Source organism: Macaca thibetana, chromosome 1 (genome assembly GCF_024542745.1).
Source record: "Macaca thibetana thibetana isolate TM-01 chromosome 1, ASM2454274v1, whole genome shotgun sequence".
NCBI classification, from domain to species: Eukaryota; Metazoa; Chordata; class Mammalia; order Primates; family Cercopithecidae; genus Macaca; species Macaca thibetana.
This window is the reverse complement of record NC_065578.1, coordinates 154,114,808-154,129,605: the sequence shown is the minus strand read 5'-3', so window position 1 is coordinate 154,129,605 and position 14,798 is coordinate 154,114,808. Positions and strand designations below refer to the sequence as shown.

General features: G+C 40.3%; 1 protein-coding gene and 1 long non-coding RNA gene across 2 annotated transcripts in view; one reads left to right on the top strand and one right to left on the bottom strand.

Annotated features, from left to right (window-relative positions):
• HSD11B1 (hydroxysteroid 11-beta dehydrogenase 1) overlaps window positions 1-14,798 on the top strand; it is a 949,596-nt gene that overhangs the window by 206,742 nt on the left and 728,056 nt on the right. The window lies entirely within an intron of this gene.
• The window catches only part of LOC126949075 (uncharacterized), a 173,348-nt gene continuing 159,672 nt past the window's right edge, over window positions 1,123-14,798 (bottom strand). Inside the window, exon 4 of the long non-coding RNA XR_007723584.1 lies at window positions 1,123-3,315. This is a non-coding gene — a long non-coding RNA (uncharacterized LOC126949075). The remainder of the gene's footprint in view (window positions 3,316-14,798) is intronic.

Here is a 14,798-nt window from a genome sequence, read left to right as displayed (position 1 = left end):
GAAAAATGATCCTATGCAAAACCTCACATGTGGTACTAAATCCACTAAACATTTATCTCAATAATTTGAAAACTCTTATTTCCATTAGTTTGACTGACTGCAATTCCATAAAGTAGACATCTATTTATCAGACCTATATAGTGCCACTCAACCAGGGATCCCTCTCTTGATGTAACTTTGTTCAGATGGATCCTCTGCCCCATCCTGTACCAGTGATTCCTTTGCACTCAAGAAATGGGAATACTATTTGGAGGCTAGGTTAAAAATGAGAATGAGGTAGCACAGAACAGGAAAAGGCTCAAGAACTCTAGGAAGATGTTAAGAATGGAACTGAAGCTGATTTAGGGTAGTATGAACTTTCAAGAGATCCTGAACTAGGCTGTGGCCCAGATTCCTGACTCTGGTTCAAAACCTGTGAAATAAGAAGTGCTTGTTTTAAGACACTAAGTTTTGGAGTAATCTGTTACATAGCAATAGAAACTAACACGATAATCTATGAATCTTATGGCCTTTTATATGTGCATATGTTTAAATGTTATATATATATTGAAATAAACTATTACAGGTTGGCCTGAAAATCTTTAATCCAGTTATAATGTCATTCTTGTGGAAGAGCAGACTCTGAATTCTAAACTTTTTCCTTAAAAGCTATTGAAGCATTGAAACACAATATATTTGTAAGTTGAGGATTTTCTATATTTAAAGGATACTCTTTTAAAACATTTTATCAGTATTTTCATAATCTTCATAGGGTCTCAGTTGAAGGATTGTGTGTGATTTGATGTTCCTTTTATACTTCCTTCTGCATTTTCAAAGTTTTTCCACAATAAATATATTCTACTTTTTCCCCCTGGTAAACTCATATTAATTATTTTAAGACTAACCTGGCCAGGTGTAGTGGCTCACATCTATAATCCCAGCACTTTGGGAGGCCAAGGCAGGTGGATCACCTGAGGTCAGGAGTTCAAGACCAGTCTGGCCAAAATGGTGAAACCCTGTCTCTACAAAAATACAAAAATTAGCCAGGCATGATGGCGGGTGCCCGTAATTCCAGCTACTTGGGACGCTAAGGTGGGGGAATTGGTTGAACCCAAGAGACAGAGGTTGCAGTGAGCTGAGGCTTACCCTCTTCCAAAGCAAGATTAAATGGCTCCTTTCAGTTCTGTTTTGAAGTTCCCTCTCTCCCACCAATGATCACACTATCGTAATTTACCTTTTTATCCTGTGTTCCCTGATGGACCATGTGCTAACTAATTGTATTCATGTGCTGTGAGTCTAGCAAAGTGTTCATACACAGTGCAGGAGCTCAATAGCCAATAATAACTATTCATAATAATAGCTTGTGAAAGAATGAATGCATACACAAAGGAACTTGAAAAAGAACTTTAGACATTTGGAGGTGCTACAGTTGTGCACTTAAATGGGTGACTATGGGTGTGATGAACACTGGATTAAAAGAGGCAAAATGATGTCTAAATGAAAAAATCTGATACCTCATTTTTGCTCAAACTCTTTCAGTGGTTCCCATTGTTCTCAGGGGATGAAAAAGGATTGAAATATTTTGGCCTAGCTGCTGCCTACAGCTATAGCATCTCATCTTTTCCAAACTGTCTCTATCCCTTCTTCTCTTTCTGTCTGCACTTCACCTACCTGGCCATCTTCTATTTCTTATCATGTTTTCTCCACCGTTTTAACACAGGCTGCTCTTTTAGCCAGGAATGATATTTCCTTCACCTACTATAATTTCATGTTGTTAAATTTGCCACAGTTATAATTTCCCCCTTATTTGTGTGATCATGCATTCGTCTGCCTGCTACTAGAGAGCACCCTTCATGAGAGAAGAAGGTGGCCTGTTTTTGCTCACCAGAATTCATGAATGATTGGATAACTTTCAGTCACAGGAGTTTATCTCTTGAATATATTCTCCAGTTGTATGATGAAAGGCTTGGGTTCTCCATTATAGGAATTAACATGTAAGTGAGCTGGCAGGAGAGTATATAAGGACAAGAGGGTACGGTCTGAAGGTAAAACCGATTAAACCAGGGTAATCAGAAAGGAATGAAACCTTAAAAACTGTGCCTGTCATGCCCCACCATCACTTCAAGGCTCTTGCTTCTGATTCTGGAAACACAAAAGAAGACATGTTGACTAGATGAACCTCCCTGAGATGCCTTTGTAAAAGCATTATAAATCATATTAATATTCATAGACCAAGCACTAAGCATTGTTCTAAGCAGGCTACATGCATCAACTCAATCTTCAGCGCAAGCCTTTGAGACAAATGGGAACTAAGGCGACATAAGGAGAAAGTGGTAGACCAGGATTTCAGACTCAAGCAGTACAGCTTAGTGCTGGACTGAGAGCTGATAAAGCCTGCCATAAGAAAGGGGACTTAGAACATTCAGAGTTGCTCAGGGCAGAAAAATAAATAAACGTCTCCTCCACTTCCACGCACTACATGCATGACACTGGTTCTCCTCTATTGGAAGTAAAGGAGGTTGAAGGTCCAGCAAACATTTCTTCCAAGAACTGGGGCCACTTCTGTGTCTAAGATTAAGATTTCCCAGCCACTGCCATGTGTTTCCTCTCCTACCCTAAGTACTCCAAGACGTATATTTCATGTTCTCTATTATGTTAGAGAACACTCAGTACGGATTCTGGGGTCAAACCAGCTGGATTAGAATCCTAGCTCTGATACTGGTTGTGCAAACTTGGGAAAGTTGTTCAAACTCTCTGTGCCCGTCTGGAAAATGAAATCAACAGCTGTATCATGCTACTGGGAGTATTAGTTAATGCACAGAAAGAGCTTAGCACAACATCTGTCCCATAATAGGCACTGAATTACCTGCAGGTACTATATTTAGTTAGCATTCAATGGCATTTTTTTATCCTATGAACAAACTTATCTGGTTTATAACATACCTCTTTATTATTTCTATATCCAGTAATAAGATTTTGGTAACATCCCATTGTTGAGAACATGCCTGTTTCATGAACATAAAGGTCGCTGTGTGTCGAATAACAGAAATAATTTTCACTGTAAGTTATTGGGTTCAGCTGAATCCAATCAGCTTTGATCAGCTGAATCACTGAAGAACAAAGCACAATGCTCGTATTACAATTTCTTATTTTGAATTTTTATAAGCATGTTTGCAGTTTAGAAGTACAATTATTTTCTTGATCATTGGTGTTGAGTGCTGCAGCCAACTGTTTGAGTTCTCTTTTCTCCACCATGGTCAACTGGGGAGGTTGCCTGGTCCATTCCCTTTCCATCCATCATTTTCCAGTTTTCTGATGCATGAACCCTTCCAGGAGCTAGAAAGCAGCATCAAAGAAAGGTTGTGAAGCTTATTACTGTGTGTAAAGTACCTTGCAATCCCTGACTGAAAGAAGCTATAGAAATGCAAAGAATTCAGTGTGATTTTATCTGCAAAATAAGTTCAGGTCAGAACATCAGGCAGGATTTAAGCTCTATCTCTTGCCTCTTTTGCTATTGTGGATTAAAGTCAGTCCATTTTAATGTTCCTAAAATGTAATTTTTTTCTGAGGATAGCTAGACATGCGATGCTGAAAAGGATTTAGTTCATTGTGTTGTCACAGGGATGATGATGTTGGCTCAATTTTGGATGTTAGGAGAAAGCTGTAGGATGCTAAACTCTCCCCCTGTTGCAATTCTCACAATGCAATAGAATTAAGGGGAAGCAGGAGGGCACCTAAGCAAAATGTTAGGATGCTGGACAGTTTGAGAGACGGGTCAGAGAAGGTTGAACTTGGCAGAACGGCTCCCTGGTATGGGGCGTTATCAGGCCAGAATAGATGAGGATGAGAAGAGAGACACAATCAGCCAGAGGATTGCTGAGTGCAGTTAACTGCTGGAGGGTAATTCTGAACAAACCACAAATATTAAAATTTTTTTAAAAAGACACCCTGGGATTAATTGTCATTCCACTGGCCTGTGAGGCAACTGATACCAAATATAATTGAATTACTTTGTAATTATTTCTTTTAGAGTATTTAACCTAAGCTAGGCTTTGGAGATGGAATTTTTTTTTCTCTCTCTCTTTTGCTTTGCACTGCAAATGGTTTTGCATTACGGATGTTTTTCTGCTTTACTATATTATCTTGTGCAAACTACTCTGGTTTGTTTTCCCCCCTCTTTCTTGCCAATGGGGTTGTTTACTTATCGGAATTAAAGTCAGAAGTGAGCGTCTCTTGCCAGCAGGACAGAATTTCTAATAAATATGTAAATAACACCTCTCTCAGCTGTGGTTGCGGGCGCTGCTCTCACGTGGCCCACCAGGCTACAGTCTGGGGCTCAAGCAGGCTTAGAAAAGAGAAGTGATTTCATCAATCTGCAGATCAGAAAGAAATCAAATTAAATCAAAGCTGAGATGGTAAAGGAACAAAGGCGAGGTGGTAATAAAGGGCATATGTTCTTGTGGTTGTAGAGTTGGGTCATTTTCTTTGGCCCATGAGTGAAAGCGTCTGAGGGCCAACAAAGCTTGCCATAAGAAAGGGGACTTAGAACATTCAGGGTTGCTCAGGGTAGAAAAATAAATAAATGTCTCCTCCACAGGCAGGCCATGATCATTTCAATATAATAGTGGCAATGCCTTTATCAATCACCTGCTACACCTGTCTAATGCCCCGCTTTGTGCCAGTGATAATTAACATCTGGTGTCTACATTACATCTTGAACTCAAAAATACATCTTGAGGGCCGTGGGTGGTGGCTTATGCCTGTAATCCCAGCACTTTGTGAGGCGGAGGCGGGTGGATCACCTGAGGTCTGGAGTTCGAGACCAGCCTGGCCAACATGGTGAAACCCTATCTCTACTAAAAATACAAAAATTAGCTGGGTGTGGTGGCAGGCGCCTATCATTCCAGCTACTTGGGAGGCTGAGGCAAGAGAATCGCTTGGACCCAGGGGTCGGAGGTTGCAGTGAAATGAGATCGTGCCATTGCACTCCAGCCTAAGCAACAAGAGTGAAACTCCATCTCAAAAAAACAAAAAACAAAAAACAAAACAAATCTTAAGGACATTTGTTGCATTTATCCCTCAGCAAACAAGGAAATGAAATCAAACTCCTGCAGAAATTATGCACACACCATTAAGTGATGTTTGAAAGCATGAGCTCGGCCGGGTGCGGTGGCTCACGCCTGTAATCCCAGCACTTTGGGAGGCTGAGGCGGGTGGATCAGGTCAGGAGATCGAGACCATCGTAATTAACACGGTGAAACCCTGTCTCTACTAAAACTACAAAAAATTAGCCGGGCATGGTGGTGGGTGCCTGTAATCCCAGCTACTCAGGAGGCTGAGGCAGGAGAATGGTGTGAACCCAGGAGGCGAAGCTTGCAGTGAGCCAAGATCTCACCACTGTACTCCAGCCTGGGTGACAGAGCAAGACTCTGTCTCAAAAAAAAAAAAAAAAAAAAAAAAAAAAAAAAGCATGAGCTCCGGATTTCACTTTGTCACTTACTTGTTCTCTGCCTCAGTTTTCTCATCTGTCAAATGAGTATTCATCCATTGAACAAAAATATTGATTGAGTAACACTCTACACCAGACCAGTTTCAGGGTATGGGGATACAGCAGGGAACCAAACCAAGGCCCTGCTGTCAGGAATGTCTGCTCTAGTTAACAATAGTACCTACCTCTGTGAGTTGCTGTGAGCATTAAATAAATTAATAAACCCCTGGTATACAATAAGTCTTTAATAAACATGAACTAGTATACTTCACCAAAAAAGGTAGAGTACGGACTAGCAGGCTCCTTGGCCCATTGTCTAATGACAGAAAATGTTCAGTCTTTGGTTACACAGGGATCCAGCCAGATTATAAACAAGAGCCTTCCTTAAAGTTCTAAAACACTTGGATCCACTTGAATCAGGTCAGCAGTTTCTAAGAGAGCCAGAGAGGTGTGTTACATGCAAGAGATTTGATTTTCACACTCTTGCCTCTTCCTGTTGGGAACCCGGCTCAAAGCCTAGAAGTCTAGAATATCTGTTTGGTGATCTTGCTCTGGCTGCAATTACGCTTTATTTACTATCAGGCCCAAGCTGGTTCTCCTGAAGGAGGTGTGGTCTCAGTTAAATGGCACAGTCAGCTTTGTTTTCTGTTAGTCTGTTTCTTCCTGGAATAAAGTAGAATGGGGTGATGGTGGGTAGAGGGGGATGGGGTGCCTCCCTTTCTAGTGCTCTAGATCTTTTGCCAGCTTAATGGGTTTTGCCAAATGAGTTCCCAGCAAGGAAATCCAGGGCTTCACTGGAACCTGGTATTGGAGCTTTGTCAGAGTGGCACGCTTGGGTGAGTCTCTCTCCATGATAAAGGGAAGAATTAATTAGAACCATAAATTATGGATTACTAATCACTGTACATTGTAAGGAAAAAATATGCAGCTAGGTGTGGGTATTTTAAGGGCCAAATGCATGTTTGCGTACTTAGCACAGCTCCTCTGGGTTTTCTTGCCTTCCTCTCTTCCCCTTTCTCAGGGTGTCTGACCCAAATGACATCCCAGAGGCTTTATTGGCTTATCCACTAGAAAACCAAATGTGCCTTAGCTTTACAAGCCTCAAGGAGTAAATACTGTTAGAAAGTGCTGGAATCTTGGGAGGCCGAGACGGGCGGATCACGAGTTCAGGAGATCGAGACCATCCTGGCTAACACGGTGAAACCCCGTCTCTACTAAAATACAAAAAAAATTAGCCGGGCGAGGTGGCGGGCGCCTGTAGTCCCAGCTACTCGGGAGGCTGAGGCAGGAGAATGGCGTGAACCCGGGAGGCGGGGCTTGCAGTGAGCTGAGATCCGGCCATTGCACTCCAGCCTGGGCAACAGAGCTAGACTCTGTCTCAAAAAAAAAAAAAAAAAAAAAAAAAGAAAGTGCTGGAATCAGCAAGCGGATTGGATGCTACCTTTTGGACTGAGGCTGTAGCTAAAGAGAGAGATGTAATTTTGTAACATATTTAAACAGCAACCTTTGAGTATCATCAAGCCATGGAGATAGACCTCCCACCGCCACCACCTACCTCCATGAAAAGTAAAATTATTCGTTTAGACACTGGGCAAAAGACAAATTTCAAAATGAAATTTCTAATATCATAGAATGTTAAGCAGCTATTAAAATGATATTTACATAGAGTTTTTAATGATATGGAAAAAATCTTATAACCTTAAGCACAAAAAGCGAAATAGAAAACCGCATTAATATACAGAATGATCTTAATAAGGTTTTAAAAGCATGAGGCAAATGTTTGAAAGAAATAAGCCAAAATTTCTGGATGATGGAATTAGAAATGCTTTTTCTTGCTCTTTTAAAAATATATGCATTTTCCAAATTTTCTAAACATGAGCACATATTACATTAAAAAGTAATGTGAAAGTATGAAAAGTTATAAAAATCCTCCAAATCAGCAAGTTGATCAAGGACCACTCATCCATCCCCAAATGGTGGCCTTTAAGAATGTTTAGGGCAGAGGCAATGAATAGCCTGGTGAAGACACTTTTCTTTTTTTTTTTTTTTTGAGACGGAGTCTCGCTCTGTCGCCCAGGCTGGAGTGCAGTGGCGCGATCTCGGCTCACTGCAAGCTCTGCCTCCCGGGTTCACACCATTCTCCTGCCTCAGCCTCCCGAGTAACTGGGACTACAGGCGCCTGCCACCATGCCCAGCTAATTTTTTTGTATTTTTTAGTAGAGATGGGGTTTCACTGTGTTAGCCAGGATGGTCTTGATCTCCCGACCTCGTGATCCGCCTGCCTCGGTCTCCCAAAGTGCTGGGATTACAGGCCTGAGCCACCGCGCCTGGCCTCAACACTTCCATTAGGGCATTTTCTTTGTTGTTTCTGCCCTTGGGAGTGTTCTGGCTGTCCAGGGACCCATGGCAGTATATCTAGCTTAGAATCGGTGATTAGTAAGTGTTTTTGAAAAGATTATCCTGACAACAATGTGAAGAGTGTATCAGAGAGGTACCAGAGTCGAGAGCCTAATACAAGGCTATATAGGCAAAAAATAACAGTAGAGTGGACCAGTATGGAGGGAACGATGATAGAGATAAGTGAACAGATTTGAGAGATAATTGGGAACCTAAATCAATAGGTCTTAATAATGGATTTCAGTTGGGAAATCAGTAAGAGAGTTAGTTGTCAAGAGTGATGCTTCTGTTCTCACTTAGAAGTGGGAACTAAATATTGGGTACATATGGTTATAAAAATGGGAGCAATCGACACTGAGGAATACAAGAGGGCAGAGAGAGAAAGACAGGGAAAGTTTGAAAAAACTACCTGTTGGGTACTATGTGTATTACCTGGGTGATGGATTCATTAGTACTCTAAACCTCAGCACCACACAATATACCTTTGTAACAAACCTGCACATGTACCCCCTGAATCTATTTAATAAAATGAAAGTTGAGAAAAGAAAAAAAAGAGAGTGATGCCTCTTTTCCTGGCTGTGTAATAAATGGGATAGTGAGTAATTCACTAAAAACAGCAAAGTTGAAATATGATCTGGTTGTTTATGGGGGAGAAAGGAATATCAATTATCTTTTATTGTATAACAGTTTGTCCTACACTTAATGGTGTAAAATAACAACAGTATCTCGATTTCTGAGTATCAGGTGCTATGTGGCTCTGGCTCAGGGTGTCCCATTAGGTTGTAATCAAGATGTTGGTCAGAGTTGCATTCACCTGAAGGCTTGGGTGGGACTAGACAATCTATTTCCAAACTTTCTCATGTAGCTGTTAGCTGGAGGCCTTCCTTTCTTATCACATGGGCTTCTTAAGGGAAAACGGCATCAGGCTTCCCCAGAGTGAGTGATCCAAGAGAGAAGCTGCAAGAAATGAAATGCTTCTCATGACCTAGTCCCCAAATTCATACACTGTCATTTCTGCTTTTATTCTATTCATTAGGAGTTACTAAGTCCAACTCACACTCAGGGTGGAATTAGGCCCCACCTTTTTTAAAGGCAGGTTGATTAAACTGTGGATATGGTTTAAACCACCATGGGATGGGGTGCCAGATCATGAGCTTAGTTTTTGACTTGCTAAGGTTGAGGATCTATTAAGAAATGCAAATCTCAAGTATACATACATATGGAGCTCAGATAAGAAACTGGGTCTTGAGACAGAAGATTGCAAGTCTTGCAGATTTACATGGTAATAGAAGATCTGAGCATCAATAAGATTACTTAAGTACAATGTAAGAGAGTAAGATAAAAAGGATAAATAGTTAAAGAATTCTAACACTTCATATCTGGTTAGAGAATGAATTTTCCAAGGAGATAGAGAAGAAAAAACCAGAAGAGTGTTGTATCATGGAAGCCAAGCAAACAGGACTATGAACAGGAGGTGATAAGGAACTAATTTAGTGAAACACGAGGCTGGAGAACAAGGTGGAATAGGTTGAGTGTCTAAAAGTAGGCACTCGTTACATATTATTTTAAATTTTTATTTTGAACTAAATTTATACTTACAAAGTATTTACCAAATAATACAGATTGTCTCTGTGTATTCCTCATGAAGCTTCTCATGTTAACCACTTACATAATTATGGGATAATTATCAACTCCATAAAGTTAACCTTGAAATAAAACTGTTAACTAAACTTTAGCCTTTGTAAAAGTTTTACCAGTTTTTCCATTATCCTTTTTCTGTTGCAAGATTCAATTTTATTTAGTTGTGCTTCCTTAGTCTCCTCTAATCTATGACACTGCCTCAGTCTTTCCTTGTTTTTCATGAACTTAACACTTTTGATCAGTACTGCTCAGGTATTTTATAGACTGTATCTCAGTGTGGATTTATCTGATAGTTTGTCATGATTTGAATAAGATTATGCTTTTTTGGCAAGAATAACATGGAAAGATGTGTATTTCTCAAGGGCGCCATTACATCGATATATCTTGTAACTGATGATATTAACCTTGATCACTTGGTTACTGTGGTGTCTGTAGGTTTGTCCTCTGTAATGTTACATTTTTCCCTTTGTAATTAATAAATATGTGTGGACATACTTTGAGGCTATGCAAATATCCTGTTTCTTCTCAAATTTTCTCCTACAATTTTCAATATCCATCAGGGGATCTTGCTTTCAAAAATCATTGCTTTGGTGTTTGCCTGACAGTGCTTTTTTTCTATTTTCCTCTTTCCCTCTACTTTTACCATCAGATTATTTCTGTAAGAAAGAGCTGGGAGGCCGAGGTGGACGGATCATGAGGTCAGGAGATCGAGACCATCCTGGCTAACATGGTGAAACCCTGTCTCTACTAAAAGTACAAAAGATTAGCCAGGTGTGGTGGCAGGCATCTATAGTCCCAGCTACCCGGGATGCTGAGGCAGAAGAATAACATGAACCTGGGAGGTGGAGTTTGCAGTGAGTGGAGATTGTGCCACTGCACTCCAGCCTGGGCAACACAGCAAGACTCCATCTCAAAAAAAAAAAAGAGCTGTCCTTTTCCCCCATTTATTTATTTATTCAACTATTTATATCCATATTACTCATGGATATTTATTATGTAGGTTAGAATCCAGACTGTCATTATTTTTAGGCTCAAATATTAATATTTCCAATCTTAAACTATTAGGATATATTTTTAGATACTTTTTTTAAGCACTTCCTTACTTCCTTACTTTGTGACAACATAAGATGCTACAAGCACATCTTGTTTTTTCCTGTCTCAGATTTCATATCAACCATTTCTCAGATAATGGTGTTTAGAAACCAAAATCTGGACACTAAGTATGCTCATTGCAATTGGTGTGTCATTACTTTTAGACACTTCAGCAGACATAGCAAGGACAAACATCTATACATGCTAACCCATGTATACACATACATCTGTATTTCTGTTCTCTTTGTGTGTGTGTGTATATATATATACACATATATATATTCATATTTATATATATATGTGCATGAGCACATGTATATGGTGTATGTGGGTTGGAATACACACACACATACACACACACATATATATGTATTGTGTGTACATAAACCATAGGTTTATACTGATACCTCTCAGTTCAATCTGACTCCACAGAATTCATTTTAGTCCTCCCCTATTCTTTATTTGTATAGATAAAATACAAATGCAAAAAAGCTAGCCCTTATTTGTACAATATATTTACATATTTGATTGATACTGGTATACAGAAAAACCATATTAACACACTCCTGTGAAAAACAAATTAAATGACTAGATTCAGCTCTTGTGGTCAATTCTTTTTGCCTATAGCATTATTAAAGTATCCAGTCAAGATGATGTTTTCCAAAGTTACTTCATTGGTTCTTCCCTTCTCTGTCCCCTTCAGTTTGGTTATGTTATTCATCTGCTATAGAGTTAAGTTCATTTGTTACTTTTTCTATTTTGTGTTGGGTCTCCCATCCAAATCCTGATTGGTTTGTTTATTTTGGTGGAATTCAAAGGGTGTGTGAAACCTCATTGTGATTTCAAGAGCCAGAAGCTGTACTCAGAGAAGGAAACTCCTTCGCCATTCCTGCAAAGCACTCCGACTAGCCTTCATTTCACTCCTTTCCCACAGACCTCCCACTCCAGAAAGTAACCAATTTCCTTAATTTGTGGTTTATCTTTTATTCATCTTTTGTACAAATGAGCAGATACATGTGCATTTTCTTATAGTCTTTCTTACATGAAGGGTAGTATGCCATAGATACCATTTTGCACTTTGCTTTTTCATTAATAGTATATTCTGGAAATCACTTTATATCAGTTCCTAGATATATTTCTCATTGTTTTTCTTAATGGCTGTGTAGGACTCCATTGTGTGGATGTAGCATAGTTTATACAATGGGTATAAAAGAGTGAATACAATTTCAGAGGGTACTTGGGACATTTTCAATATTTTACAATTATAAACAATCTACAATGAATAACCTTGTACATATGAATTTTTATATTATTAGATGTAAATATTCAGAACACATTCCTAGCTAAGGGGTATGGGTCAAAAAGTACTTACATACATAATTTTATTAGGTATTGACAAATTTCACTCCAGAGTGCTTGTTTCCTTACAGCCTCACTAGCATATTGTGTTGCCATATTTTTAAATGTTTTTTAATTTGATAGGTGAGAAATAGCATCTCTGAGCTATTTTAATTAGTATATCACTCATTGTAAGCAATATTGAACATTTTTTGATTATTTGAGGACATTTTTATGAATTGTTTATGTCCTTTTTACATTTAAATTTTATATTTATAAACTATCATGTTTTGGGTCCCTTTGTCCTCAGTTTTAAAATTTCTTCATTTTATTGGAGATATTAACTCTTTGCCTGTGGTATATGTATGTTGTGAATATTTTTGCCCAAGCTGTCAGTTTAATTGTGGTATTTTTCATGATGAAACTTTTTTTTAAATTTTAGGTAGTCAGATTTACTATTCCTTCTGATATGGTTTGGCTCTGTCCCCACTGAAATCTCATCTTGAATTGTAACTCCCACAATTCCCACATGCCATGGGAGGAATATGGTGAGAGGTGATTGAATTATGGGGACAGGCCTTTCCTTCACTGTTCTTGCGATAGTGAAGTGAGTCTCATGAGATCTGATGGTTTTAAAAATGGGAGTTTCCCTGCACGAGTTCTCTCTTTTTGCCTGCTGCCTTCCATGTGAGATGTGACCTGCTCCTCCTTGCCTTCCACCATGATTGTGAGGCCTCCCCAGCCATGTGGTATTGTAAGTCCATTAAACCTCTTTATTGTGTAAATTGCTCAATCTTGGGTATGTCTTTATCAACAGTGTGAAAATGGACTAATCCAATCAATTGGTACCAGTAGAGTGGGGCGCTGCTGAAAAGATACCCAAAAGTGTGGAAGCACCTTTGGAACTGGGTAACCAGCAGAGATTGGAGCAGTTTGGGGGGCTCAGAAGAAGATAGGAAAGTGTGGGAAAATTTGGAACTCCCTAGAGTCTTGTTGAATGGCTTTGACCAAAATGCTGATAATGATATGGACAATGACGTCCAGGCTAAGGTGGTCTCAGTTGGAGATAAGGAACTTGTTGGGAATGGAACAAAGGTGACTTTTGTTTTAGCAAAAATACTGGCAGCATTTTGCCCCCACCCTAGAGATATGTGGAACTTTGAACTTGAGAGAGATGCTTTAGAGTGTCTGGTAGAAGAAACTTCTAAGCAGCAAAGTATTTAAGAGGTAACCTGGGTGCTGTTAAAGGCATTCAGTTTTAAAATGGAAACTGAGCATAAAAGTTCAGAAAATGGCCGGGCGCGGTGGCTCAAGCCTGTAATCCCAGCACTTTGGGAGGCCGAGATGGGCGGATCATGAGGTCAGGAGATCGAGACCATCCTGGCTAACACGGTGAAACCCCGTCTCTACTAAAAAAATACAAAAAACTAGCCAGGCAAAGTGGCGGGTGCCTGTAGTCCCAGCTACTCGGGAGGCTGAGGCAGGAGAATGGCGTGAACCCAAGAGGAGGAGCTTGCAGTGAGCTGAGATCCATCCACTGCACTCCAGCCTGGGGGACAGAGCAAGACTCCGTCTCAAAAAAAAAAAAAAAAAAAAAAAGTTCAGAAAATTTGCAGCCTGACAATGCTATAGAAAAGAAAATTCCATTTTCTGAGAAGAAATCCAAATGGCTACAAAAATTTGCATAAGTAATGAGAAGCTGAATGTTAATCACCAAGACAATTTGGAAAATGTCTCCAGGGCATGTCAGAGACCTTTGCAGCAGCCCCTCCCATCACAAGCCAGGAGGTTTAGGAGGAAATAATGGTTTTGTGGGTCAGGCCCAGGGTCTGTCTGTTGTGTGCAGTCTAGGGACTTGGTGCCCTGCATCCCAACAGCTCCAGCCATGACTGAAAGGGACCAAGGTACAGCTAGGGCTGTTGCTTCAGAGGGTGGAAGGCCTAAATCTTTGCAGCTTCCACATGGTATTGAGCCTGTGAGTGCCGAAAAGTCAAGAATTGAGGTTTCGGAACCTCCTCCTAGATTTCAAAGGATGTATGGAAATACCTGAATGCCCAGGCAGAAGTTTGCTGTGGGGATGGGACCCTCATGGAGAGCCTCTTCTAGGGCAGTGCAGAAGGGAAACATGGGATCAGAACCCCCATACAGAGTCCTTACTGGGGCACTATCTAGTGGAGCTGTGAGAAGAGGGCAACCATTCTCCAGACCCCAGAATGGGAGATTCACCAACAGCTTCCACTGTGTACCTGGAAAAGTCACAGACACTTAACACCAACCAGTGAAAGCAGACAGGAGAGGGCTATAACCTGCAAAACCACAGGGGTGGAGCTGCCCAAGACTGTGGGAGCCCACCTGTTGCATTAGTGTACTCTGCATGTGAGATATGGAGTTAAAGGAAATCATTTTGGAACTTTAAGATTTTGGACTTGCATGGGGACTGTAGCCCATTTGTTTTGACCAACTTCTCCCATTTGGAGTGGCTGTATTTACCCAATGCCTGTACCCCCATTGTATCTAGGAAGTAACTAATTTGCTTTTGATTTTACAGGCTTATAGGCAGAAAAGACTTGCCTTGTCTCAGATGAGAATTTGGACTGTGGACTTTTGAGTTAATGCTGAAACGAGTTAAGACTTTGGGGGACTATTGGGAAGTCAGTGAGTAGTATAACCCCTGTTTCACTAGAGAAGGAACTGATATTTATGAAGTCAAAAATTTCTTTAACAGGTTTTGAAATGTGAAGACATGAGATTTCGGAGGGGCCAGGGGCAGAATGATATGGTTTAGCTGTGTCCCCACCCAAGTCTCATCTTGAATTATAACTCCCACAATTCCCATGTGTCATGGGAGGGACCTAGTGGGAGG